General features: G+C 37.9%; 1 protein-coding gene across 1 annotated transcript in view; it reads left to right on the top strand.

Annotated features, from left to right (window-relative positions):
* Positions 1-25,760, top strand: part of asic2 (acid-sensing (proton-gated) ion channel 2) — a 309,103-nt gene that overhangs the window by 175,400 nt on the left and 107,943 nt on the right. The window lies entirely within an intron of this gene.

Raw genomic sequence — 25,760 nt, forward strand, 5'->3', positions numbered from 1 at the left:
CTCTAACGGAATATATATATTTTTAAGATGTCTGCATTCTTTAAATTGTAGTTTTTTCCTGTGCTTACATCAGAGTTATCAATATTTTTAGCTTGTAAATGTGATTACGTGAAAGCGTTTTTGAATGAGAGAGCCAGCTTTCTAATCCTACTCTGGCAGAAGGTGCTGAATTTCTTTTTCTTTGGAGTTTGCCTTGTCCATTTTAATGTAAGTTTAAGCATCAGCAAAGCCAAATTTCCCGAGCCATAATTTGAGGCAAGTTTTAGCAGAATCTTTATTTGTATTTCACAAAGCAAAGCATACTTTGACGGTTTGAACATGTTTTTTTTGAGCATGTGCTGATTGGGCATGACTTACATGCTTATAAAAATGTCATCAGGATCTGGAGTTTCACAATGTTACACAGAATGTGTCTGACTTAACCTCCTGTCCGTCATACTTTATTAAGTATCAATTAACCACGCCCTTGGGGTTCTTCTGATCTTACTTCCAGTTTAATTGCTTAGCCCTCCAAGCTACCATTAGTGCTTTTAAATAAGTAATCACCCTTTTTCATCCTGTTCTTCTGAGTTCGTATTGGGGATAAAGCAACTAAGCGTATGTAATTTCTTAAGACACATGTCATATATCTGTTTATTTTACACAGATCCTGAAAGCTAAAATATATAAACAAGTAAGCACGCACTGCCTCCCACACTGCTGTGTTCTCCTTTCACACTTTATAAGGTAACCACAGATTACACTCTCTCACTCAATTATATGTCTCTCTTGGGGGTGAGTGGCACGCCCTATTAAGTTCCCTCTGGTTGCATAAAAAAAAAGAAAAAAAGAAAGAAAAAAAAGATGATTAAATGCAGTCTCCATTCTTCTTCCCATCACGATGAGATCAAAGCAGCTCCAAAGTGTTCAGCATTCTGTGTGGTGCTCTCTCTCAGAGAACGAGGCCACCTCACTTTGATGACTAAACCATTTCTTTTCCACTATTAATCCCACAGCATTGGCAGTTGAGATGCAGGAAAGGTATGACTACATAAGCTCTTTCAGCTCAGTGTTGGTACACTCAGGAACAAAGAGACCGTGCCATATTCTTTTCTTTGGCATTAACTCTGCACTATTCTCAATTTTGTACTGATGGACACCCTGCTTTAGAGGACCTTGTTTCTTCCACTGTGATGATAAAATATGTTTTTTTTAGGGCACTCAACAGGCATCTGTATTTCTTCACCTTACATCACTTTCCCACTTTAAACTCTTAAGGAGCCCCTGGTGTTGCACATAAGTCTCTGGAGTGGATTTTTCACTTGGCCAGGTCTGAACGGAGAGTCAATTCAGTGGGCTCTGCCACTTAGGGAACCATCCTTCCTCATGTTGGCGTTACTCCTACTCACTTTTTATGAAGTCATTACCTTAAAAAAATGTCTTTGTTGTCTTTGTTCTCCATTACCATTGAAGCTCTAATCCGACGAACAGGCAGAGAAATCCTCCCAGGACTAAAGGGATTAGATAGCTCTGAGCATCCATAAGTGGAGTAATGATTACAGTAGCTGTGACACTACCACTGTGTATGTGAATTCAAACGTGGCTGTTTCATTATTGGATTGTATCTACTGCTCATGAATGGAGTTGAATATCCAACACCTGTCCCTTTAATATGCTGAATTACATCGGCACAAATGAATATCAGTGGAGCAAAATTTCACACACATTAGATTTTCCCGGAATGACTAATCTAAGGTGTAATACACTTTATTTTCATTTCAATAGATGGTACTACACAGGACACAATGTTCATTCAGCTCTCTGAAGGACGTTGAAGTAATCCCTGAGCTGTGTATCACATTGACAAGAATAGGTATAATTTATGTTACATCATAAATGTATGTGGGAGAAGTGTTCAGGAATGATAGGCACAGTTATCGGTTTTCCTGAGTTACAGCTAGACACGGCCATCAGTTTCTGAAAATAACTATGCCAATACATCTTGGCTCTTAGGTATGTTCTTTTGTTGTCTTGTCCATTAACTTTGAACTCCTTCCAATGCAGACTTTGTCGCTCTGTAAAAATGTCACTAGACTTCCATTTCTACTCCTTTAATATATACTACAGACTGTGCAGTGTTTGAAACTCAACATTGTTTTTGAGCATTTGCTTGAATGACTGATGATGATTTAGTATACCTGCATGGCATGCATGCATGTTAGTTTCAATGTAAGACTCTGCCTATATATTTATTGTGAAGCATATAATTAATTATATTCTGAAGCATCGCAGCTACTGCCCCAAACATGGCCATGAAACTGATTGTGTTACTCTCGTTAACAGTAATAGAAATACAAGAACAAATAATACCAACCATAATACGACTTTCTTTTGGTAGGGTTACTGGCACAGTATTTAAAAAAAACACACAATAATCCCCTATAAGATGTCATTCATTACATACAGTTGTATTGTATACCAAGACATTACTTTCTATAATGGAACACATCAGAGTCCGTTGTTGCAGTTAGAGTAATGTTCTCTCAGAGACAAGAAATAAAAACAGAGCAGCAAAAAATGTGGCCAATTATAAGAGCAATTTGGACTGCCTTTTCTTCTCCATGTTGGGGAGATGGGGTAGTTTTAACATTATCTGTGCTGACAGTACATACTATATCCTGCAGTTTTCTGAATATATGTGTACAGAGATTATTTTTGTCCATGCCTCCAACTGTCCATGTTAATTCTGTTGATATGGGTCTACAGACTTGGTGCGTATAACACAGCAATTTTTTGTAGTGTTTTTAACTTGGACATTTAAGTGTTAACACATATGAATAAGACTATTTCATCATGTTGGAAGGGGAAAAAACATGGGAGTAAACTTGAGGAGAATAACAGTTTAAAATTGGAACGTACCAAGTTCCTTTACGAAGCAGCCAACTTCTTGGTTTCTTATTCACAATGACTCTTAAAGACAACTTTAATGCAAAGATTTATCTCTAGTAGCCCTTAAGGGTTATACATTATGGTACATGCTGTTTTAGTTCAATATACTATTCTATCTAGCAATGTAATAAATGCTAGTTTCACAACTATTGACAAATGTTTTATGAGGCAAGAAAAACACTCCAAATGTTGTTGTCTTGCCTAAGGGACATAAAGAACAAAGAATAAACAGAATGTTTTTTCATGTATTTTCTCACATTGTGGTCCAGGAAAAACTTTAAAACTTCATGATGGGTAATACATGTTTCATTATTTATTTACACTACAGCCACAGCAGTATTTCACTCTGGCTGACAACAATAAGCTGAACACATTCATATTAGTGTTATCAGAGTCCAAAGTACAGGATGGTCGCCCTTCTAAAAACCTGACTTTTATCCAATAGCTGTGTACAAAGCAAAATGAGGCTGTCGCCATGGCCTGTTTTAGATGTCAATCAATCAAACCACACATGGGACAAGGGCTCGCCAACCTGTCACCAACCTTGTTGCCTACTTTATGCCCCATCGCTGCAAAACAAAAACATAAGCAATCAGGATGCTCTTTTTGGCGGAATATATGATGGAAACTATGACAAAGAAGCGGGAGGCAGCTACAAAGTATGTACTCTTGGGGGAAGTCTTTGGAGGGTGATTCCCAGAGATTTTTTTTTCGACATTTGCCAGGGTGTCTTCTTTTATTGCAAATGGAGGAGAATATGACTTTGTTTTTGCAGGGTTATTTGGACATTATGTCGATATCTAAACCACCGCATTGAGGTTACATGTCCCACAATGTCCAGCACAACCATACTCATTGTCTCACATTTGTTCTGTTGAAACCTGTTCATCCAAGCTGTCAGTCTAAACAAATCACCTTTCTGTGTCCTTCTTGTTTGACAAGCTCTCAAGATCCAATTCATGGAAGAGAAGAAATGTATATAGAAATGTATGTCATCCAATTCTTCAGTAGGTTCAAAAGGCCTGCCAACAGGATGTATGGCAATCAAGCCAAACATCTCTAAAAAAAAACATTGGGATAACAGCTACATTTGTAGTATCCTTGATCCATAGCTACCAAAACAAAAGATGAACGTTTACATACTGTATACAATGGGCACAACAAAAATGTGTGTGACGAAAAACCTGTGAAATGTGTTATGTACTGAAGGGCTCTTGATTTTTCATATTTCAATTAGTAAATCAGAAAATTCCAAATCACATTTTACTTCAGAGAGCTTTACAGTCTGTACATCCTACATCTCCCTCTGCACCTCCACCCTCTGTTCATTTGATTAAAACTATCCAAAACTGTTATGGAGAAAACCTACATTTTTAATAGATTTGGGTACACATGTTACATATTCCTATCAGTGGTTTCAGAATAACAAAAATTGTGAACATTTAATTGAACTTTGAACAGCTTAAAAAACAGTGTTGCTAATGTTTTATCAGGAATAAACTACACTCAATGTGTTTGTAAGACTGAGGATGCACCCAATGCATTGAGTATTTTTTTAATATATAAAAACAAAACCTTAACACCACCAGGATAACTTTCATATCATTGCCAGTGCTGGCAATTATGTATAATTTCATGGCTACAAAATGTGGTTTTGTCAGTGTAACAGCTTGTGGTGCTTTTATCAAACAGGTGTCAACGTCATCAGAATAGATGAGTCCTTTGAAATCCAGAAATGAGCTCAGATTACCATTTGAATCGCAGACACCCCGGTGAATAACACTGCGACAGGTGGATTGTATTTTGTTGTTGGCACTAGAATTAAACAGAGTGCCGTTCTTTTATTGTCCAACCTCTGTAACAGATCCCTCTCAACCTGTCAATGCTTAGTATTCATAATAGATCCCTGTCTAGAGATGTTCAAAATCAAATGAGCCTGTACCCATCAACCACCTCCCCAAAGCTCTAGATTGCAGTTGAATCAGCTGTTCTTGTAAAACGATCCAGGGCTGCATGCGTAGAAGGTCACTGCGTCAAATACTGGATTCCCCCCAAGACCATTCTATGATAATGAAAGGTGTTAATGAGAAACTGAGGCTAACAAAAGAAGAGGTAATGAGGGCCTCTCTTTCTCATTAGGACTCCCTTTTAGCCACCAGCCAGCTGCACATTAGCAGGTGTCCCCCTCTGCCAAAAGTACACTGAAGATATCCCAACATGTGTCATCTCAGTAGATATAAGATGACATCAGATCTCAAAGGGGAAAGCATGTTGACTAAGATTGATGTGTTTCCTACAAAGGGAAGTCAGAAAAAAACAGCGCACAGAAGAATATAGAAGAATATTGCCTCCTCTGCCCTCGCAGAGTTTTGCAAATCTCACAGCAGAGGGAACTGAGAATGTTTTTGTAATACTCTGTGACCATTAGCAAAAGGTCAAGAAAGTAAGATCATCAAATTGTACTTCATGGCCTTTAGAGATCATTAAGAGTAAAAGATGCAGTGCAAAAGAAGAAAATGGTAGTTTTAAACTAGATGTGGCTCTGCAGGTGATTAAATCATCTTTATGCTGATAACACAGTATATATTAACTGGCCCTAAAACGTTCAAGCTCTTTATAGACTGTTATTAACTTGAACAACCAAGTTGCTGCTGGTCCCAAACTAGTGACCCCCCCCCCCGTTAAAAAAAACAAAAACCCATCAACAACAAAACAACAACAAGCACATCATAGTTTCAAGACAAACCACAGAATCCATGGATGCCGCCCTGTCCACTCTGAATAATGTTATTTAATGTTTCCAACAGTTGGAGTACTCGATCAGGATCAAGATTAGGATCTGTACTGGCAAACTTAAATTCCTTTACAGGAATAAGTCCAGCCGAACAATGAGTAATAGAAAACAATTGTGCAGGCATCAACACTGGCAGGCTTTTTTAAGAGTTAGTATATGTAATGTAAAATAAATGTATTTTGATTTGAAGGTGCAATATTGTTTTTTAAGCGGTGAACATTTTAAAGGGACATAGGTTTACATATGTTTTATGAATGCTTATTTCCTTGTATTGCTGAAGAGAATCATTGGAAAAAGAGACTCCTCCTTTAATAAAGGATAAATGAAAGAAAATCTCATGAACTCCATTTAGATTGAGTGTCAATGTGATTACTCAGCATTTCCATTTTGTCAGGCCTGGCCATGTAATGTTTTCGATGACACGTTTTCTTTGTGACTTTTGGCTTTCAAATGCATGTAGTACTGTTTGCCGGCTGATTTGAAAGAATAGGCAGCCGAAATGTTATTAATCACGGCACATATCTCTCTGGATATTTCATATGAAATTAGGGCAAGTCATATAAGGTTGGTACATTTGAGGAATAAGATCCTGTTTTTTAAGTTAAAAGAGAATATGTTTATCACTGTTGATTTTCACTTTCTTCTTGAGCTTACCTTGAAACATGCCAATGTTCCTCCAAATCTGTATATTTGGTTTAATTAAACTATTACAAGATTATTTTTTTGCTATCTTTTTTCCCTTATGAAAGTAGTTTATTTGTTGAAAAATACATGAACACATCATTTTAATTACTAGGATACTCTTCTAGAATAAAAGCAATGTTTATATGATATATGATATGGACTGAGAAATGCAATTATTAGCTCCCATCTTTCCTGGACTGCTTGACATTTATTGAAGTCGACATCACAGCCCATCTCTGATGCGTGTTAGAGGTGTGAAACGCTTTCGGTGCTGCAGAGCCTTCTAATAAATAATAAATCTTTGTGGGTGGAAACTGGCAACATCAATCAGTCTAAACACAGGGAATTTGATTCCAAGATTTTTCACTTGATGCATCGGTTCACTTGCAGTTCGTCTCACAGTCCAACTGACCCATTTTTCTGATCCTTATCACTAATCTGTGCATATCAAGTGCTCCTAGAGATTGGGGTTTGGGGGGTTTGGGGTTTTTGCATTAATTAAAGCCGTAGGCTTATGCTAAGAGCTTGTTTTGGTTTGAATTTCTGGATCTGTATCTGTATAAAAATGAGGCTTCCACCATGTTTTATTTTTCTGAACTTCTGTGTTTAGTTTTCACTCCATGTACTACTGTTTTAATTTTCCATAATTTGCCAAAGTGAAATGAGAAAAGTGAAGCAAATCTGAGGGTCACTGTGGTCCAAACTATAGAACAGAGCAGGATGTAGTAAAAGCAATATAGTGGTATTTTGTTTGCATGCTTTGCTTTGATTACCGCTGCTGTAGATTAAGAGAAATGTTTTTGTTCTGTGTGTGTGTGTGTTAATGAGTTTGGTGGCTACCCTTTAGGGTGTGAAACAAACACACCCACACTTGAGCTCTGCAAGGCTCCAGCAAGCAAGCAAAGTGTGCATGAGTGAGACTGATTAAATTAAAAGCCTGTGTTCATTTACACGGTGTGTGGTTTCACGTACACTATATCATCGGGGTGTTGTGTTTTCTCTTTGGCTCATAATTATATTTGGTCTGTAATTACACCAGCCTGAAGAATACGTTGAAATACAAAATTTGCACGCAGAAAATCCGTCTTTGTCTACTTTCATACTTGAATGCCTCAAATCCCACCATATGTTCTCAAATTGACTTGGAAGGGTTCTTTTTCTTGATGGTCTTTTGGACAGTGATGAAAGTGCCAAAGTGGGGCTTAAAGTTCTTTGGCCGTTTTCTTTTCAAGTTCTGCCATTTCCAGAAATGGCACTTCGGTTTCTTCACAACATGCCAAGACCTGAGTTCCCCACATTGATGCGTAGAAGAGGAGGGTGTCCACCACACTGCCAAAAAAGAAAAGTTGGGTGAACTCAAAATTTCAAGGCAACAAACTTCGATAAAATTTTAAGTTGGGCAATTAAACTAAAGATTTTAAGTTTTGCTTTTGAGGTTGCTCAACTCTGAATTCTGATTTTTGTCAACTCAACTGTAAGTTGTGCTAACTTATAATTTTACATTGTAATAACTTTTAATCCTTACTTCTGCTAACTCTCCTATAAATTGTACTGACTTATAATTTTACATTGTAATAACTCTGAATTCTTACACAGAATCCACTTAAATTTGGTTAAGTTAGTATAGCAGAATAATTTAAGAGGAATTTAAAATTGCACACTGTAATAGTTTATAATGTAATATAAGTAATATAATGTAACCAATAACTTCTAATCAAATGTATAAACATTCAAAACATTTGTTTTATTTAAACCGTACCAGCATCAAATCCCTTTCAACAGGGCCAAGTAAATGCAAACTGGTGAGACCCAATTGTCCCAGTCCCAGCAGTCAACTTGTGCTACATTGTATACTTGTATTCTACTCTTGTAGCTGTAACAAGTTAGCGAGCATGAATTAACACAACTAGTCAGAAGATAACATGCCTGTCCTGTTTGAACGGTATTTGCCCTAGCGGCTAACTGATGCAGCGCTGCTAGCTTTCGCTAATGACTGAAAACTTGTTTGTGTTTAAATGTTGAAAATGTGTAGGTCGCTTTCTCCATTAAACGACGTACAACATACTGCACAACACAACTCAGAATAAAATTCCCGTATCATTTTACCTTAATTTAATTAAAGGTTGGTTAAAACGTACCTGCTCGAGGCAGCACAGCCACAATGAGACTTCAAGTGAAGAGTGCTAACTCGGAAAGTTGACTTTCCCTCATTTTACATTTTACCAACATAAATTACTGTTTTAGGCCAAAAAATACAAGTTGGCTTTTTTGCAGTGCAACTCTGTTCCCCTTAAATTTCCCCTTCTTCTCATCTTCCCATTTCTTATCTTAAGAGTTTATAGTCCAATGAGTACATTTTTACAATGGAGCTAGCTTCAAGATCAATGATTGATTAAGTTGCTTACTGTTAAGTCAGCATCAGCTGCAGCCAAGCCTGGCAGCAACTCCGCTGCAAACAATAAGTGTCAATTAAATTATTACAGCAATCCATTCCAGGGGTATTTTTGAGGTTTGTGGGAGGGTTTTTAGTTCAGGGCATGGACTATAAAGTTATTGCCTGGAAGAAATTGAGAAAAAAAGGAAACTGATCAATATAATAGACAAACACAAAGTCATCGTCAAAGTTGGGAGTTTATAGAACTGTTTTTTTTTTTTCTTTTCTTTGCCCAACACTGCCAAGAATCAGCTGTCTGCTTCTGTGAATAATTGAAACATTGTTCATGATTTTATTAGAAATTATGGAGAGAGTTTGCTACATTTTACAAAAGGTTAAATATGCAACTTAGCTGACAGCAAACGATAATAAAAGCTTTCATTGTTTTAATAAGTTCCCCTTGTTTGACATTAGCTATGCTTGATGCATTTCTCAATTTAGAAAGCATATTTGTTGATTACATCTGAATCTGGTAACTACTTCTATTCAAAATAATTGTTGTTTTCGAAAATTAATGCAAGTTATTTACAACACGTTTTATAAAACATGCATGCACACAAATCTACAAATTCAACCGATATTTTTAATACCAAGAAAAGAAGAAAAATTCCACCAATATTCTTCTGTAACGACATCATCACTGCTGCATTGGTTCAGAAATCAGGTTGTTTGTCACTTGCACCCTTCCGTTAAAAGTCAGCAGCTAAAACAGTTTTCTCTGAGCCCCGTATCTGATTTCTGTTGTTAAATGTTAAAGATGTTTTTGTTTTTGGAAAGCTTATTCAGTAACATGTTCCCAGATTGAAACGCGTTACTCTCCTGTGCATCATTCTAAAGATTTAAATGACATAAATCTATGCCTCACTACGTTGTTAACATTCAAGGGGGTGAGTGAAAATCAACATATTTGGTTGAATTCAATAACTTTAGTAGTGTTTTTTTTTTTTTTTTATAATTTTTGATGATTCTTTGAGTTGGTCTTTCTATAAACATTTAACAGACCTTCGGCTCTAATTGGCCGAGCAGTCAGGTCGCACCTGATGTAGTCCTCCAAGTGGGTGGCCCATGTTTGGGACTAACCTTCAACTTTATTCTCCCATATCATTCCTCACCCTCTCTTTTTGATTTTCTACTCTTCCAACTTTCCTTTCCAATAAAGGCTTAAAAGCACAAAAAGTAAATCTTTAAACATAACATCTTTTGACAGGTACTTGCTGCCTGCCCTCTTTCTTTGCTGCACCAAAAGCTGGGACTCATTCTTATTTCCAATCCCCAGATGAATGTACCTGCACACCCCTGTTTTGTTGAGAACACCAGTTTATTGCTAAACATAAGTCCCACACCTAGCTCGCCCATTATCTCCCAAAGGCAATGAGACTTTAGTGTCCCAGCTGTATCTGTGATTAATTAACTTTGCTCCAAATTGAAACCACGTTTTCAAGCTTGCTGTAATTATACACGGCAGATCACAATGCAGATTCAATCAAATGTCACTGGAAGTGGAGGGTAAACAACTGAAAGTTCACATGTTTTTTTCCACTGCAACGGTTCTACGTTTCTGTTTTCAACTTAAAAAGGTCATGTGCTGGTATAGATATAATGTAGGTAACCTTCAACAAATCTCATTACTGCTTTGCCCTGTGCCAACATGTCTGACCTTTACAATTCATACCCAATCTACTGTATGTATAAGAGTGCAAGCAACATAGGAGGAACAACATAGGAAAAAGGCTGGCGGGGCATACACAGGAAAATGTAATTACACTAAAAAAACATGTTATGTATTCTAACACATCTCTCACAGCGCCTACTTTTTGTTTGTCGATTCACAGATGTGATACTCAAGTGTTATCCTCAGTTTTGCGTGCTGTTTTTCTCTGCTGATTGTTCTGTCTTCTCTCTGAGGAGATAATGACCAGTGTTTTTCACTGCCACTCATCCAAAAATCACACATCAGAATTGTTTTTCTGGTACTTTGCATATTTGTCTGTCTTCTTATGACTGTTCAGTTTAAGTCCTTGCCTTGTGAGTCAAAGCATGGCCTTGTTGCTAAAATACTTTTCAATGCTGAGGGATTTTGATAACAGTGATGAGTAAGGCAGCACAGGAAAATACAGTGTGAATTCTAGTGTGTAAAAATAATTTATCCATTGATCAATGTGATAATGGTTGCAACTATTGCTTGCAGTATTAAGACTATCATCCAAAATTAGAATTTTCAATCCATCCTTCTGCTATCATGAGAAGTCAAGTCAACTCTGTTTAAGGCAGTTGTTTGATATCCAATGTTCTTTAAGCCTAATGTTTAAGCTCCTCATGTGACACGGGCATGGTGAACTACAGTCGGTGTAGTTGGTTAAACTGTAACAAGCTGCTTTTCTTGCCTCCTGCAACAGGACTGTTTAAACTGAATGGAGTGTGTGGAGAAAGCTCTTCAGCTCATAGGTTTGCAAGGTGCCTTCACTGTCAGAATAAAAAAGAGACTGCTTTGGCCCTACATGGAGTGCCACATTTTTCTTTCAGGTTTACTCCCTTTTTTCCCAATTGGGTGAAGATGGAAAGTGTTCTGCTGGGCAGTCCGGAACTTGAAAGACCTATTGATGTGTCTGTTGGTGTAAAGGACAGGTTCTAGTCGAGGGTAGTTTTATATCACACTCTCTGCTTAGGTCAGAGTAGCCTTCGGGTAATGTACTATGGTCATAGGCTACTTACTGAAATGAAAATGGCAGAGTATCCTATGACTTGCCCTTACCTGGTTTGCCTCCTTGATCAGCTCCAATGGCTGTTAAAGAGAGCATCCAGATCCGCTTGGGCACTGGTATTTGCCTGTGTGCCTGTAATTGGTTGGATATCCAAACCAAAGTCTTTAGGGATGGTGTAACAAATGACCAATGAAATTCCAGTAATAACATTACAGTTACCCACACAAAAAACAACTCGTTACTACCTTACTGTTGTTGTTATTCCCCACTTCAGATTTAAAATGCAACAATTCCCAGATTAATTTTGTTGCACACCTCAGACGAGCAGGAAGGTAGCGAGCTTCTTGGTTGCCAGATACGCGATTTTCCTGCGGATTTGGGCTTCTTTTTAGGTGCTGCCAAAGTAGGGTTTTTTTGGCCATTGGGCTTGTTTTGTCATTTGTTGTCACACATACCTGGCAACCCTGGCTAGCTTAAAAGATGGAAGCATACATGTTTACATTCAGCCTCTAGAAATATTCCCATTACTTAAGTTTTGTCGACAGGAAAGATGACAAGAACATCGTTGTCAGATGTAAATTGTGTCCCAGTACTAGGTCTCTTTATACTGCAAAAAAACAGGACTCAGAATTCCCTTTGTGCTCAATACTCTCTCTAATCCTTCAAGAAAATTCTTGAAGATGTCTGAATGTTGTCATTTTGAGTCTACATATGCTTTCAGACTAGATATTAACCAAGCTATAGTTCTCATATTTTCAGACCAACTTTTGATCGCATGGTCTTGGTCCTTGTGTTGGGGAAGTTTCAAACCTATAAGGCTGGTTCATATTCAATTTGAGAATTCAGACCAAAAGAGAAAGAGGTTGAAATGGTTGCACTGTAAGTTGTGTTCAACTGGAAACAATAGTTCTTTGAATTTTGCACAGATAATCATGCACTGATCATCTGGACTTGAAGTAGAACAGCTGTCCAAAATGGTGGAGCTGTTGAACAGATTTTTGGTCTGCCTTCTGTTTAGGATCAGTTTGCATTTACTACCCTTGCATCACTGGCCTGTTTTACTGTGTCTACGCTCAATACGTATAGTGCTGCAATACATATATTACATCCTCATTTTCCTTTTTTAGAGGGAAATCTGTAGGATGCAGAGAAGAAGGGAGCTTTAGAAAGAGTTAACATTTGACTTCAAACACATCCACTGTTCAAACAGAAGTGTTGCTAAAACTTATTTCAACTCCCTCTCACACAAATTGGACGGAACACTTGTTGGGAGAAATGTCATATCTTAGGGGTTTCAAAACAATGGGTTTTCTGCACAGAGACTGGTGATAAAGTAAGGCTACCTGTAGTGGTCATGGTGCTTTTTTTTTTTTTTTGGTTGGACCATTTGTGGTTTCAACAAATGTGACAATAAATGGTATCCCTATGTCTTAGAATTTGTCAACTCATGGTCTCATTCCATTTGTGGCATGAAATCTGTATTCTTCTTTACAAGCTAATCATCCTGCACTTTAAAAGGTTCTTATTTTCTTCATAACATTTACCTGGAATGGAAACAGTTAACCTGTTCTAGAACTTGGCACAGTTCACTAGTGACACTAAAATGGCAGTCTGTCTATCCGATCCAAGGAAGCCTTGAAAAACAACTATAAAGGCATCATGTATGATCCTACAAATGAAAAGACATGATGCCCGGCTTTCAAGATGCTGATTGGAAATCTGTTCCAGTCAGCTCAAGCCAGAAGAATAACTTGAACTCATCTTTTATTCATGGCAGCACTTACAGCGCTGTTCTGCTGCAATCTTCGTCCTGCACCCCGCTAAAAGCTGATTCCCAGAAGGGTCAACATTTCCTCAGGGGAACAGCTGGACTCCCAATGAATGACTTACACACTTTTTCCTCCTTGTCTCATAATGTTCTTTTCTTCCCTCTCCCCTCAGAAGCACCCACTCATGATGGGTGTGAGGATATTTAATGGTGTGTACTTAAGCTGCAGCCCGTCCCAGAGATTAGGACGCTGCAATGTTCTTCTTTTGTAGTGAGGATAAACAGAAATATCTTCTCCCGGGATATTTCAGTTAAACACACTTACATTTATATCCCAACCATGGATGCTTGGTTTTGGGGAGGAGTTATAGTTTTGGTTTTAAGTGGGGCTTGCAAGAGTATTAATGACTTTCATGTCTGTCTTATTTTACCATCAGGCCATCGTAACTAATTTATTAATTTCCAAATAAATTTCCAAAATAAGATCAAAGCTGAGGCTTGCTTTGGGCAGTACGTTTGATGGTGTTGACAGTAGACAGCATGAATTCCCAACTCCAGCAACACTGTTTGTTTCTCTGTGGCAATGTTGTGCTGATTTGAAAGTAATAGCTTCTTAAGAAAGGAAATATTTCATTGCTCAAAATTGAAACTTATACAGAAAATGTACAGGACTGGACTGAAGTAAAAAAATATTCCAACTGGTGTTAGCATGAGTCATTTGGAGCTCAAACCCCCTATTTATATTGGATAAATACTAATTTGAAGAAAAGAAAAAAAGTCAATGTTTCATGCTAATCCTTTATTATTTAAAGTTCAAATTTCAAGTATCTAGCTTTATGATTTTTTTTCTTCTTTTCTTTATCTTATTGTTATTTTTAGGTCATGAAAGACAAACAAACAGTTGAAATCTGCAGTTTAAATAAACACAAGAAACTTGTGCCCTAATAAAAAGGAAGAGCACTGTGAGAAACCACCTCCCATACACACACAGTGTGACATCATCCCAATGCCAAACTGCAACATGGCCCTCAGGGACCACCACAACCCAAACAGCATTACCAACTCCAGTTATTGACCATGCTGATACTATCTACTCTACCACATGTGGCCCCTAATGGCCTCCACAACTCATCTGTGAACATACAGGCAGATGGGCAACAAAAGCAATGACATCATCTGGGTTATCAAGTGGCCACCTCCCTTTACAGTGTTTCATTAAGACACCAAGGAAAGACTCAGCAGTTAACCTCCATGCTAGATCTCAGCCACCATAAAAATTAGAATTTTCTAAAAATTTCTAAAACATTTTTAGGGGAAACAAACTTTTTCACATATGGATAGGATATAATATGATGATACAAACAAATAAAATTATATAATATGAGATGCAACTAATAGCAATAATTATTATTTTGTAGACAGGGGAGATTTGGTGATTACATGTCAAATCAGTCAAAAATACCCAGTTAAATATAGTGAGAGTGCAAAATGATAGAGGAAACAAATGTGAAATGTTTATAAAGAAAGAGTCACACTGGTTCTTTCTTGTCAAATCTCTTCAATTCTTTCTCCATTGTGAAATGATATACGTTTGAACAGGTGTCCTGCCTCTGTCTGTGATTATTCGACAAGAATGCTTAATTTCCCCTTTCTCTTTCTCTGTGCAGTTTTCCTTAGTTGATGCAGCTGTTGCTCTAAATGCAGACTGCTGCAGCTGGAAGTGTGAATTGCAAAAAGGATGAACTTTGGATTCAAATGAATTCATCAAATGGCCAAATTACTTTGGCATATTTCATCACTCCGAGTCTCATAATTCCCACATTATTAAAATTGTATCAATAATGAAGAACTCAATGTTTAATGATCCCTTTGCATATCAAGAAATGTATTAAATTCTCATCTGAGCAAAATGAAGACTGTTCACTGACATTTAACCTTTCATTTGGAAATGTCAGACACTTCAGCGCAATCTACACTGCTCCCTTTTATTATATGTTTGAAAGGAGGGTTATAGATCCTTACAAAACATGTTATATCTGTGGCCTTAAAACTACATACTGAGTAGGAAATAAAGCCAAGGAATAATTGCATCTCGCAATCTCGCTGATAGCATTCAAACGGCCTTCTGTGTTCCCCTCTCCTGCCTCTCCTCAGCACCCTCGCCTGGCCTTCATCTGCGTCTTCTTGCTGTGACTCTTGTATCCTCTGACTAAACTAAATGTCTTTATTATACAGCATAAAGTGAATCGAGCCAACACTGAGACTCTTATTAAGCTGTCTGTCAGTCAGAGGTAGGTGGAGAAAAGTGAACATTGCTTCTGCTGCTCAAGTGAGATAAACACATATTTGATGCAAAGCCCCACTGTTGCAACAGTTCTTACTTGTCCACTGTTTAAACATAATGTGTACACATAATGTAATGATTCTGTTTAATATGTCATTCTAACGGCCATTCGTGTGTTTAACTCAATATAAACTGTTTTTTTTTTTTCTCTGCACAGGCGTGAGCACAGTGTTCTTGAAGGTTATACACAGCACATCTGACTAATGGCCCAGCTCTCTGTACATGCTCATGCTAATCACTTCTCTGATTGATTGTGCTGCTACCAAGCACTAATAGCATCATTAACTGGAACTGTTGTGGCAGTCTCGGCTCCGAGCTTTCTATTCCCCTGTCGTGACTTTCTTTATTCCTTCCTTTTATAATTTAGAGCGTACAACGGGACAGGTTCATTTTGGATTTGATTGCCTTTGATTCTCGGTGAAGACAAAGTAAAATGTAAATCATAGAAGAGGGAAAGTTTCTCATCCGTCCCACTGTCGCTACATCCATGCATGTCTGTCCAGCTGGAGCTGCTGTTACCTTGGGAACCTTGGGACTACAAGCTTTTATTAAGAGAAATGACAACAAAAACATGCCAAACGTACCTGCAGGAAGAGCTCTAGGCATCGTTAGAGAGATGGTGACACATTAGCACCTGGATGGTGATCGTGTTTAACAGCACAAAAAATAATATGATCTATAATCTATGATTAGAAGTGCATCAGTGTGATTGCAGCGTCCTCTGATGTAGTAAACATGTGCTTCTAGTTACTAAACACACATGCCATGTCTTTCTTTTCAGTTAAGGCAATGGGTGTAGGACCAATTTGGACGTCATTGAAATGCCATGTCATTTTTTTGCTGCCACTGGGATGAATCCATGCAGTTTGATCAAACATTCCCTGTAGTTTGTCGTGTCAGCCAGAGAGCAGTAACACACAGAGCACCGACCTTAGTGGGTATCGTCACCACGAGTGTGGCATTTATCTGAAAGTTGGTAATAAGTTCAACTGATGCTAAGCTAGCTAACATCAGCAAAATAGTGGAGCGATGAGGAGAGGGGCTAGAACACTAACGTTTGTATTTCGGTTAACAATCTAATCGTTCTTAACATCTTTCCTGCCCCTGAAACATGGATACAAAAAAATATTTTTAAAGATGAGGCGAGTAAGTTAGAATCAGTGTTAACAGCAGAGTCTCTTGTAACAGGAGTTCCCAGATTTGGATGCAGGAAAGAGTGAATCTAACCGTGGCAGTCTGCAGTATAGAGTGATATCCCGCATGAGCAGTCAACCATCCAAGCCCACAGATTTCGACACGCTGCCCCTTACCAACTGCTAAAGTTGTACTACAAGAATTAAGCTCATAAGTACTGAGTCACAGTCCAACACGCACAAGAAGCTTTGCACATGTTGGGAGTTCTGATTCTCCTTCAAGCCCACATGCTGCAGCTGTAAGATCATGGATCCACTTAGTCGCTCAGAAAAGGAAATAAGCAATGAAGGAAAGAGTTGTTCTTTGTCGTTTTGTTGTCATGTATGGCTCCCCAGCTGTGTCTTTAGTTGTCAATTTACGTAATTAATGAACATTATTTACACAAGCATAATGGTATCCTTCCTGTGATAATTATGATAATTTACATGCCCTGGTTTCACCAGCAGTTATATGATGTTGTTCAAAATACCAGAGTGGAAGAAAACTGCATAAAAGGCCTTGTATCCATTATTTCACCAGCAATGTATTGTTTAGTCTGTAATAACTGGAAAATAGTGGTTCAATTTCTCTAAATCTATTAGCAACATCTTGAACTTGGTTCTTGAATTGTTGCCCAGGTATGAGATCGTTTTCAAGGTCATTTACCAACATGTCATCTGTGTCAACGACTTCATTAACCTATATTTTACAGTTTGTGTTTCATTGATTTGCTTTCTAGCTTTCTCTTAATGGCAGGATGAACCGGCTGTGTTCATCCTGTATCCAGATGACTCCCGCCATAACTTTCAGGGTTTAAGCAACAGCTGAGTTAAAACGGTGAAAATCTCTTTTACATACTTGGTTGATGAACAAGTTGAAGGATGACAGAATGAATATTGATATATAGTCCCGGTAAACGGTACACATAAGGAACTATCATCAGCTCAGTTAGTAGTTTGGTTTCTTTCATTTTCTCCTAGTTCATTACAATTCAAAACAACATAATCCTCCAATGGTTTAAAAATATGACTTTTTGGGGAATTATTTAAACATGAAAATCAATATTTAAGTCGCATATGAATCAAAGATAAAGCTGAAAGCATATTGATTTTGCACAAATGTTCCTATTAAACCACTTTTACTTCATATTACCCAGCAAGCATTACACTTCCAAGGCTATTACCTCATTTTTGAACTCCCTGTAATTCATGAAACACATCATTGCGTCTTCTTCCTACCTGCTCATACACTGAACCAAAACGACTATTCCTAAAACAGTTCAACAATATTAGTGTCTCTGTGCACTGTATGAAATGTATCTGTGTTGTGAAGGATTTTAAGGGTTGGTGTACTGGCTGGATCGTGAGCAGAGTTTGTAAAGTTAACTGGAAGGCCGAGGGGAGCTGAAAAAGGGCAGGATGGTGTCTGCAGAGTGCAGATGGGATGCTGCCAAAATTGTCAGAGAATGTTTAGGTGGCGTCAGCTTGAGGAAGTTACTTGTTTAACCAGAGCAGATGTTTTAATCAGTGTGATGGGAACGCAGCTTAATAAACAACATACAAATGAATTGGTTATCAGAACAAAGCCGTTCTTGTGTATGCACTCTGATTCATTCAGACCTACAAATACCCATTTTGCCTTCATTTATACAGTATATTCATATACATTTTTTAGTAAGTTACATCCCCTTTAGCTTACTCAGGTCTATCTTTACTTATCTGATACTACAGGATTTCAAGTCATGACAATAAAACATGTTAAAATTTGAAAAATCCAAACTCAGGAGACTCAAGTCAGTCTGTAAGGTTAGGATTTAGTCCCTAAAATCCTGAAAGTACAGCGTCATTCTGGCAGATGATACGTCCTTGCCAAACTACAGTTGGTAAAACCCACTTGATGGTCAGCATAGGGAACGAGACCGTAAATGTGCCTATTCCTCTCAACTTAACTGCCATCTCCATGCCATATTACTGGATAGATTGCAAAATGGGGTTGGTATTTCTGGTACATCTTCAAACTTGTTTTATACATATTTCATGATGTATCATATCAATGTTTAGCCGATGATAGTTAAAAGTATTTTCAATCTGCAAAATCAATTACCTAAATCAAGTGTCCTCTTTTAGCCACAATCCAAGAATCAGTGTCAAATTTCTCAGTCAGAATACCAAGAAACCTGGAAAAAACGTTTAAATGGACCAGATAACTTGGCCACTGCAGTTTTTCAATTTCACCTTAACATGAAATTCATGAAAATCAGCTTTAGGACATGTGAAAATTGTTTTAGGTCAAGTGTAATTATGGCCATACTGTATATTGATATATTGGAAAAAAATGCCAATTAGGGAAGTTGATAAAGCATGTTTTAAAATCTGTCAAGGTTTAAGAATACAAGTTTGAAAATGAAAAACTAAACATTCTGGTGTGGAGTAAAAAGAAAAATGTTATTCAGGCCTCTGCAGGCTACGTTCATCAATGCCTGAGGCGAGTTCCTCGCGGCTCCCGGCATACCACCAAGTAATCTCTGACCAAGCTGCCAGGAAACAAGTAGAAGGAAGGAAGAGGAATGCATTGAATAGAAAAGACAAAATCTCTGGTGCTGTTGCATTGAGCCGTCCCAAATTGTATCAAATTATTTTTCACTCAACTATAAAATTGCAGCTTTTGCTATTCGGTATATTTTAAGCGTTCAAAGTGATAAAATCTTTTTGCAAATGAAAATGTCAAACTTTACCTTCCCCCAAGTTTAAAAAAAAGAGTGATATACAGTATGTGTGCTAACATTCTGTTAAATGTTGCAGGGGGAGTTAATTAAAACAAAAAAAATGATGCTGCAGCAGCTGATGTATAACGATGACTGTTTCCATAGTTAATCCTCCTGTCCACATTTCTCAGCATCACTGAGCCAACTCTAATTTAGCAGTGCTGTTGTTTTTTTCTTGTTGTCAGGGATACCATGTGGATGTTCTTTGCATAATAATTAAGAAAAGACATGTCAATATCAGTTCAACATGGCATGGTTACATAGCTGTATCAGCAGGTTGCAAGCTCTGGGTACCCTCGATCCAGAAGAGCTGCAGTCAATGCACTTTCACCTCCATTGATTGGGTTAAAAATTAAGTGAGTGTACTTTTCATTAGTCCAAATGAACTGCTAATCGTCAATTATTTTGCTGCAATTGCTCAGGGAAAAGGCACAACTGTATGGCTTGTAAGACAATAGAAAGTGGTGTTTATCAAAGTTTTTTTCCCTTTATTTTTTTACTTCTTTTCTCTCCATATATAGAAATCAAAGTGGGCTTTTTTCAACTACCAACAGCCCTTCTCTGACTCTTCTTATATCAGTGATGGATATCGTTCCCTTCCTGCCTGAAGCTGAATTACAGCTCAGATGAGCCTCCCCATCACAGTTAAATGTTCCATTTTACCTTCAGAGGTCCCTTTTGTAATTTTCTTCAAGGGCTGTCAACTCCTGCTCGGGCAGAGCTGACAGTGCTGCCTTCTACAGGTAGACTGAACTCCACTGTGTTCCTTCTTGTGCTGTGTTTGAGTATCAAAAACGTCATACTACAATCAAAAGGAGTTTGCAGGTGAGAACAAAAGGGCAGCTTTTGTAATAGTTTCTTTGTAAAAGAATTCCTTTTCTGTGGAAAGGTCTTTTTCTCCATTGTATGAGCCACAGTGGCTCAAAACAGAAAGAGAGGTGACTGAAAATGTGGATTCCCTGCAGTCAATGAACAGTAAAGTAATTGTTTAGTTCAGTCTTTAAAACAAAAAATAAAAGACTAACAGCCTGCCCTAACAGCAGCGCGACATGAGCGAGCGTCAGCAACAAAATCAGCCTGAATCTACACGGCACTGACACTCGCTCTTCTCACTCAACAGAGCTTGTTAGCTTGTTGTAATCCATATCTGTTTTTTAAATGTTGTGCTTTGACTTGTGTCAACAACACCGGAGAAAAACGTTTTCAGCTCACTGCAGGCCGTTTATTGACGAGCCTCTTTGTTGTGATTTGAGTCAACAGCTCCTAAATACAGAGCACACTTCAGTTTGTCCACCTTCAGTACAAAAGCACCAGGTGTCATACTGTTTCCAAGGGGAAACTGAAATTCACAGAACAAAGCATTTTATGTTTAACGGATACAGCGTGGACAGCCAGCGTGCGATCATGGGCGTCATATAATGCTCGCATGCTGTTAGGAAACTGTGTAAGTGGAAAAGTTTAGTCTGTATGGGTTCCATTTCTCATTTTGAGTTCTACGATCATTCTTTCAAACAATAATTACTTCTCTTGATTTAAGTAATTCATTCACTTGGGCAATAAGAACATTTTATAATAGGTTGCACCTTTCCATTTCTAGTGTCTTTTTTCATGCTAACATGAAATAAGATTATTATATTAAGAACACTGCTTCTTTAAAAAAAAAAAAAAGCAAGACAAACTACAGGCATTTTTTAACTTCACCTTTAGCGAGCATTGAGCCTCTATCAGCCCTTTGTTTTGGTTTGCTTGGGCGCAATTGATTCTGTTAAATATTCAGCACATAAATAAATACTTCTGCTCTGTCTGCTTTGCATTTCGGCATTTTCTTGATAACCCTTATCTGCTGTAGAGTTAATGTTCCCACCACAGTAACATGTAATCATCAGTGACAGCAACTCGAAGTCCTTCGATACCTCCATACAAAAGAAGCCTTTTCTAGATTTGTCTACGAACCCTGACAACTACCATTAGATGTAATGGCAATTAAATGAGCGCCTTTCTCAAGACCATCAATCTTGGGACTAATCAGCGGCTACCCCCCTGGATTTATCCTTTCTATTCATTTAAAATCCAATAGGTTCAAGGTGGAGGCGGAAGGTGCAGCTACCTCCCAGTGTAAGACTTGGACAGGAGTTACTGCACTCAGAATAGAAAACTCATAAAGCAGAGAAAAAGCCATTGATTGCTTTGCCTGCCATCACTGTCATTTTAAATCAAGCTGGGGTTGTGATGAGTGGCGGCCAGCTGCAAGATGGCTTCTATTCACCTCCCTCATCTTTCATCTTCTTCCATGTGTCAGGGCCTCGCCTGTGCTTTCACAGACAAGGCCGACATGAAGCTTCTATGCTTCTATGCTTATGAATCATGTCCAGCTGTCGCACGTCCTACCTGATGCCAGACTCTGGCTTTTTCCGGTACTGAGCCATTCTCCATTCCGATGTCCGTTGTCCAGAACATTCTAGGCCTCATTAACATGAAACTATAACTGTTAAATTGTGCTCCATATTTACAGGCCGCTCTCTATGAACAGTTTAATACTTGGTGTCCTTTGATCAGAGACAATGTAGCTGAATATAGCTGATGAAAGCAACAAGGAATATTTTATAGGAGGAACACATGCCAAGGCAGCATAGCCATTAGGTGCTGTGTAATTGTATCTGACGCTTGGGTTAGCTATATCCCTAATTAATCAGTGATTTCCCTTATGTTTTAGAATTGCAAATTGGATATGTTGAGCCTTTGAGCTGTTCTTTACACTGACTGCATTGCTGGACTGAGAAGCCCCCTTTATGGCTCCGAGCTAATTATTCAGCCCATGGATTCAGGCTCTGGAAGGCTGCCTCTGACTCTTGCTGCAGGCTGTGTGTGTGTGTGTGTGTGTGTCTGTTTGTGTGTGTGCAAATGTAGCGTAAAGTAGATGTTAGAGACAATAAGTCTGCAAGCATGCTTTTGACATTTCAATACTACATTCTTTTCTTTGTGTTTCAGCCGTTTATGCATCATACGTGGATGTGTTTTACTCCTTCAACATTTTCACAGTCCTGTCCTCTTTTGTTATGTGTGCCTATAAATTGCTTGCATGCGAGCACATGCTGTTTCAAATCCCTAAATTATTTTGACAGTGTGAAAGGTTTCACAAGGTTCAAGGGGGGGGGGGGGGGCTTCACTTGTATATCTGCTGAGTTAAAAAAAAAGTCTTCTCATCACATACTGGAAGATGAGCTCACAGGGAGTTGTTGAACAATTCTAACAAAAGCACAAAAGAAATCAACAATGTGTTTTAATTGTCAAAATGATTTCTACCTTGTGCTCTTGGTTGATTTAGCCGCATATTGGATGTTCGCCTCATCCTGCGTTGTAACCAAACTGTTCTAAAATAAGTTTGTTAGCCTTGGTGACTTGTGTTATGCAACTGCAATTATTCTGTGATGTTGTGATAATGATTCAGAGCTATACTCAGGGTTTGAAATTGTGTTTTCTTCTTTAGTCTGCCTCTACCTCTACCTGCAGAAACTGAGAGCAACATTCCGGGAGTTCAATTAAAAAATGTAAAATTAAAAACACCCTCACACAGGGAGGAAAATTCTCTGTAATTGGAAGAAAGGCCATGGTGAATGCTAATGAGTGAAACCTTGAATATTGTGGAAATATGAGTTGAGTGATCAAGAGCACTTACTCCGAGTTGACTGAAGCTTTCTGTATACTTGCATTGACTAAGCCTCTTAAAGCTGACTGTGTTGAGCTGTGTTTGCTGATTTCTTTTTGCACCAGTTATGAAGTAAAACTCTACCGTTTTCAGCGGTGAGATTTGTTTATTACATACAATAGATCCAAACTGGAAATAATCCAAAGAATATCGTCCTTGCACTGACTACTTGAGAGTTGATGCTGTGGCTGTGTTTTGTTTTTTTATACAGAGTAACTGAGGACTCGCTGCAAGATTGAAAAACACTTCTGATTTCAAGAGTAATGGAAAATATAATTGGAGGAATCGCATTCAGCATGGTACTGGCATTTATTATTTTGGTTGCTTTTCATCCTGTAATCTTTCTTTTCTTTGTTTCGTCTTGACTTTTAAGAACTGCAGTTTCTTACACAAGGCATGTGTATAATGGATGTAACAAATTAGTTTAAATAGAGCTGAGGGATAAATTATTATGATTAAAGATAGTGGTAAGTTTTATTTTTAGAAAAATGAACTTTGCAGATGTTTTTACCCAATTCATAGCTTTCAGGTGCTTGACATTGAAGCTGCATCACAGGCCTCTTAATTTTCCATTCCTATAAGACGGCGTGTTTAAATCCCCTGAAAACCACAGAAAAAAAACAGAGATGTTAAGATGGACTGCAAGTTTTGTGCACTCGTAACCCTAATACAGCACACAGGCCACTATTTCAAAAGTCCTTGCCAGGACTTAAATTTGATGATCTTTACATGTTGAGTGTAGATTCCTTCCCTTTAAACTGATAACCAACAGATGTATGATAGATTTATGTATTTTGAATGTGGCATTCAGTAATGCTGAAGTGAAGTGAAGGGCAAGAAATGTATCATCAGCGCACAAGTGAGTGCTAATAAGCTAACATTAGCTAGCTAGCCAATGACAGGCTAAAAGCTTGAGTTGAGGCGCGTTTACAGAAGCCTCTTGACAAACTGTTATATCACGCTCGTCAATCAGGTCAGCCACGCATCAAACCGTCCATAACTCGTATTCTTCATTAAATCAAAACAGCTGAGCTATAACAAAAACTCACCCACCTTACAGTTTGTGCTGATGAAGACAAAAACGAATCAGACTAAAATCTTTTTTTTTGTTGTTGTTGTTTTTTTATGACAAGCACTAAACATGATAATTTCTCCTATAAAAACAGGCATTTTTGAATGGGGTGTGGATGTGAAGTCCGGGTCTCTTGGAGCCAGTCTCCAGTGGACACTTGAGGAACTGCAGTTTTTTGCACTTCTGCATTGGCTACATTTTTAAACACCAGAGGTTGCCCCTTGGTGGCAACAGATACTAACAACTGCTCCATAGCATAAAGATGTAGGAAACCTTTCTTGTCCACCTGGTGGCCGGTTCAGAAGTGTTTGACTTCAGGTGAAAGCTATGATTACTTACGTTAGCCTATAACACAATGCAATTGATTTCAGCAACACATTTTTTAGTCCGCAGTATAATGTTAATACGAAAGCCATTAAACCACCATTTCAAACTGACTACTTTTATACCCTGAAGGTAATTTCAGCATCAGTATCTTAGTAAGAAAGAAACTAGCTTCTCTAAAGTGGTGAAGAACATTTTTAAGGTGGAACTGCTTTATTGAGTGTTTTCTACTCATTTTAACCTCTGGCTCCTTTTGTTTTAGACAGTAACAGTCCTTTGGTGAATAAGTCTGTTCTAGATCAAAAAAAAAACAATGAATGATGATCAATGAAGCAATCGAACGTTAAAACTGAGCAAAAGTTATTTAGAGCAGCTCATTATGTGGCCCCTCTGAACATCCTTTAGTGTGTTTGAACAATCACCAGAATAACCTAAAGATTTTGTGAGACAACTTTATTGATGAGGATCTGATTTCTTTGGACTTCTATTATTTGAATTTCCCCCAATCATCAAATCATAAATCTTTAATATCAGAAGTGATCAATCAAGAATAATTACCATGATCATATCTTTGGCAATATCATTCATCATTTACTCCAATCAATCGTTTTTCTCCTTTACAAAAGTTTAAACCAAATCAAAAAGGATGTCTTGAATTTAGTTATTACAGAATCCTTATCTGTATCATGCAGGAAATTCTTACTTATTGGATGTCACATCTTTTCAGTGCATGGTCGCAAACTGTGTGATGGCAACATTGCTGCAGTCAATGAATCATTTGTTTTTACACAAGGCTCCAGTCAAAGATGACTCTGGTTAACAGGATTTATTCCAAGGTATATGAATCAATATACATCTGAAATTAAAAATAAGGAAACAACATTTTTATTAAACTTACAAGAGCAGTGACCAGGTGCTTGATACATTTGTTTTTAAGTTAATTCACAAAAATGTTGGTTTAAATGCTTGTCACCAACACCCACATAGATTCACAGACCGGGTACCAAAAACAAGTTTCAAAGATCCAATAGGCTGCTCAAAAATTCAGACCCTTGAGCTGAAAGTGA

The sequence above is a fragment of the Labrus bergylta genome, chromosome 16 (assembly GCF_963930695.1).
Source record: "Labrus bergylta chromosome 16, fLabBer1.1, whole genome shotgun sequence".
Lineage (NCBI taxonomy): Eukaryota > Metazoa > Chordata > Actinopteri > Labriformes > Labridae > Labrus > Labrus bergylta.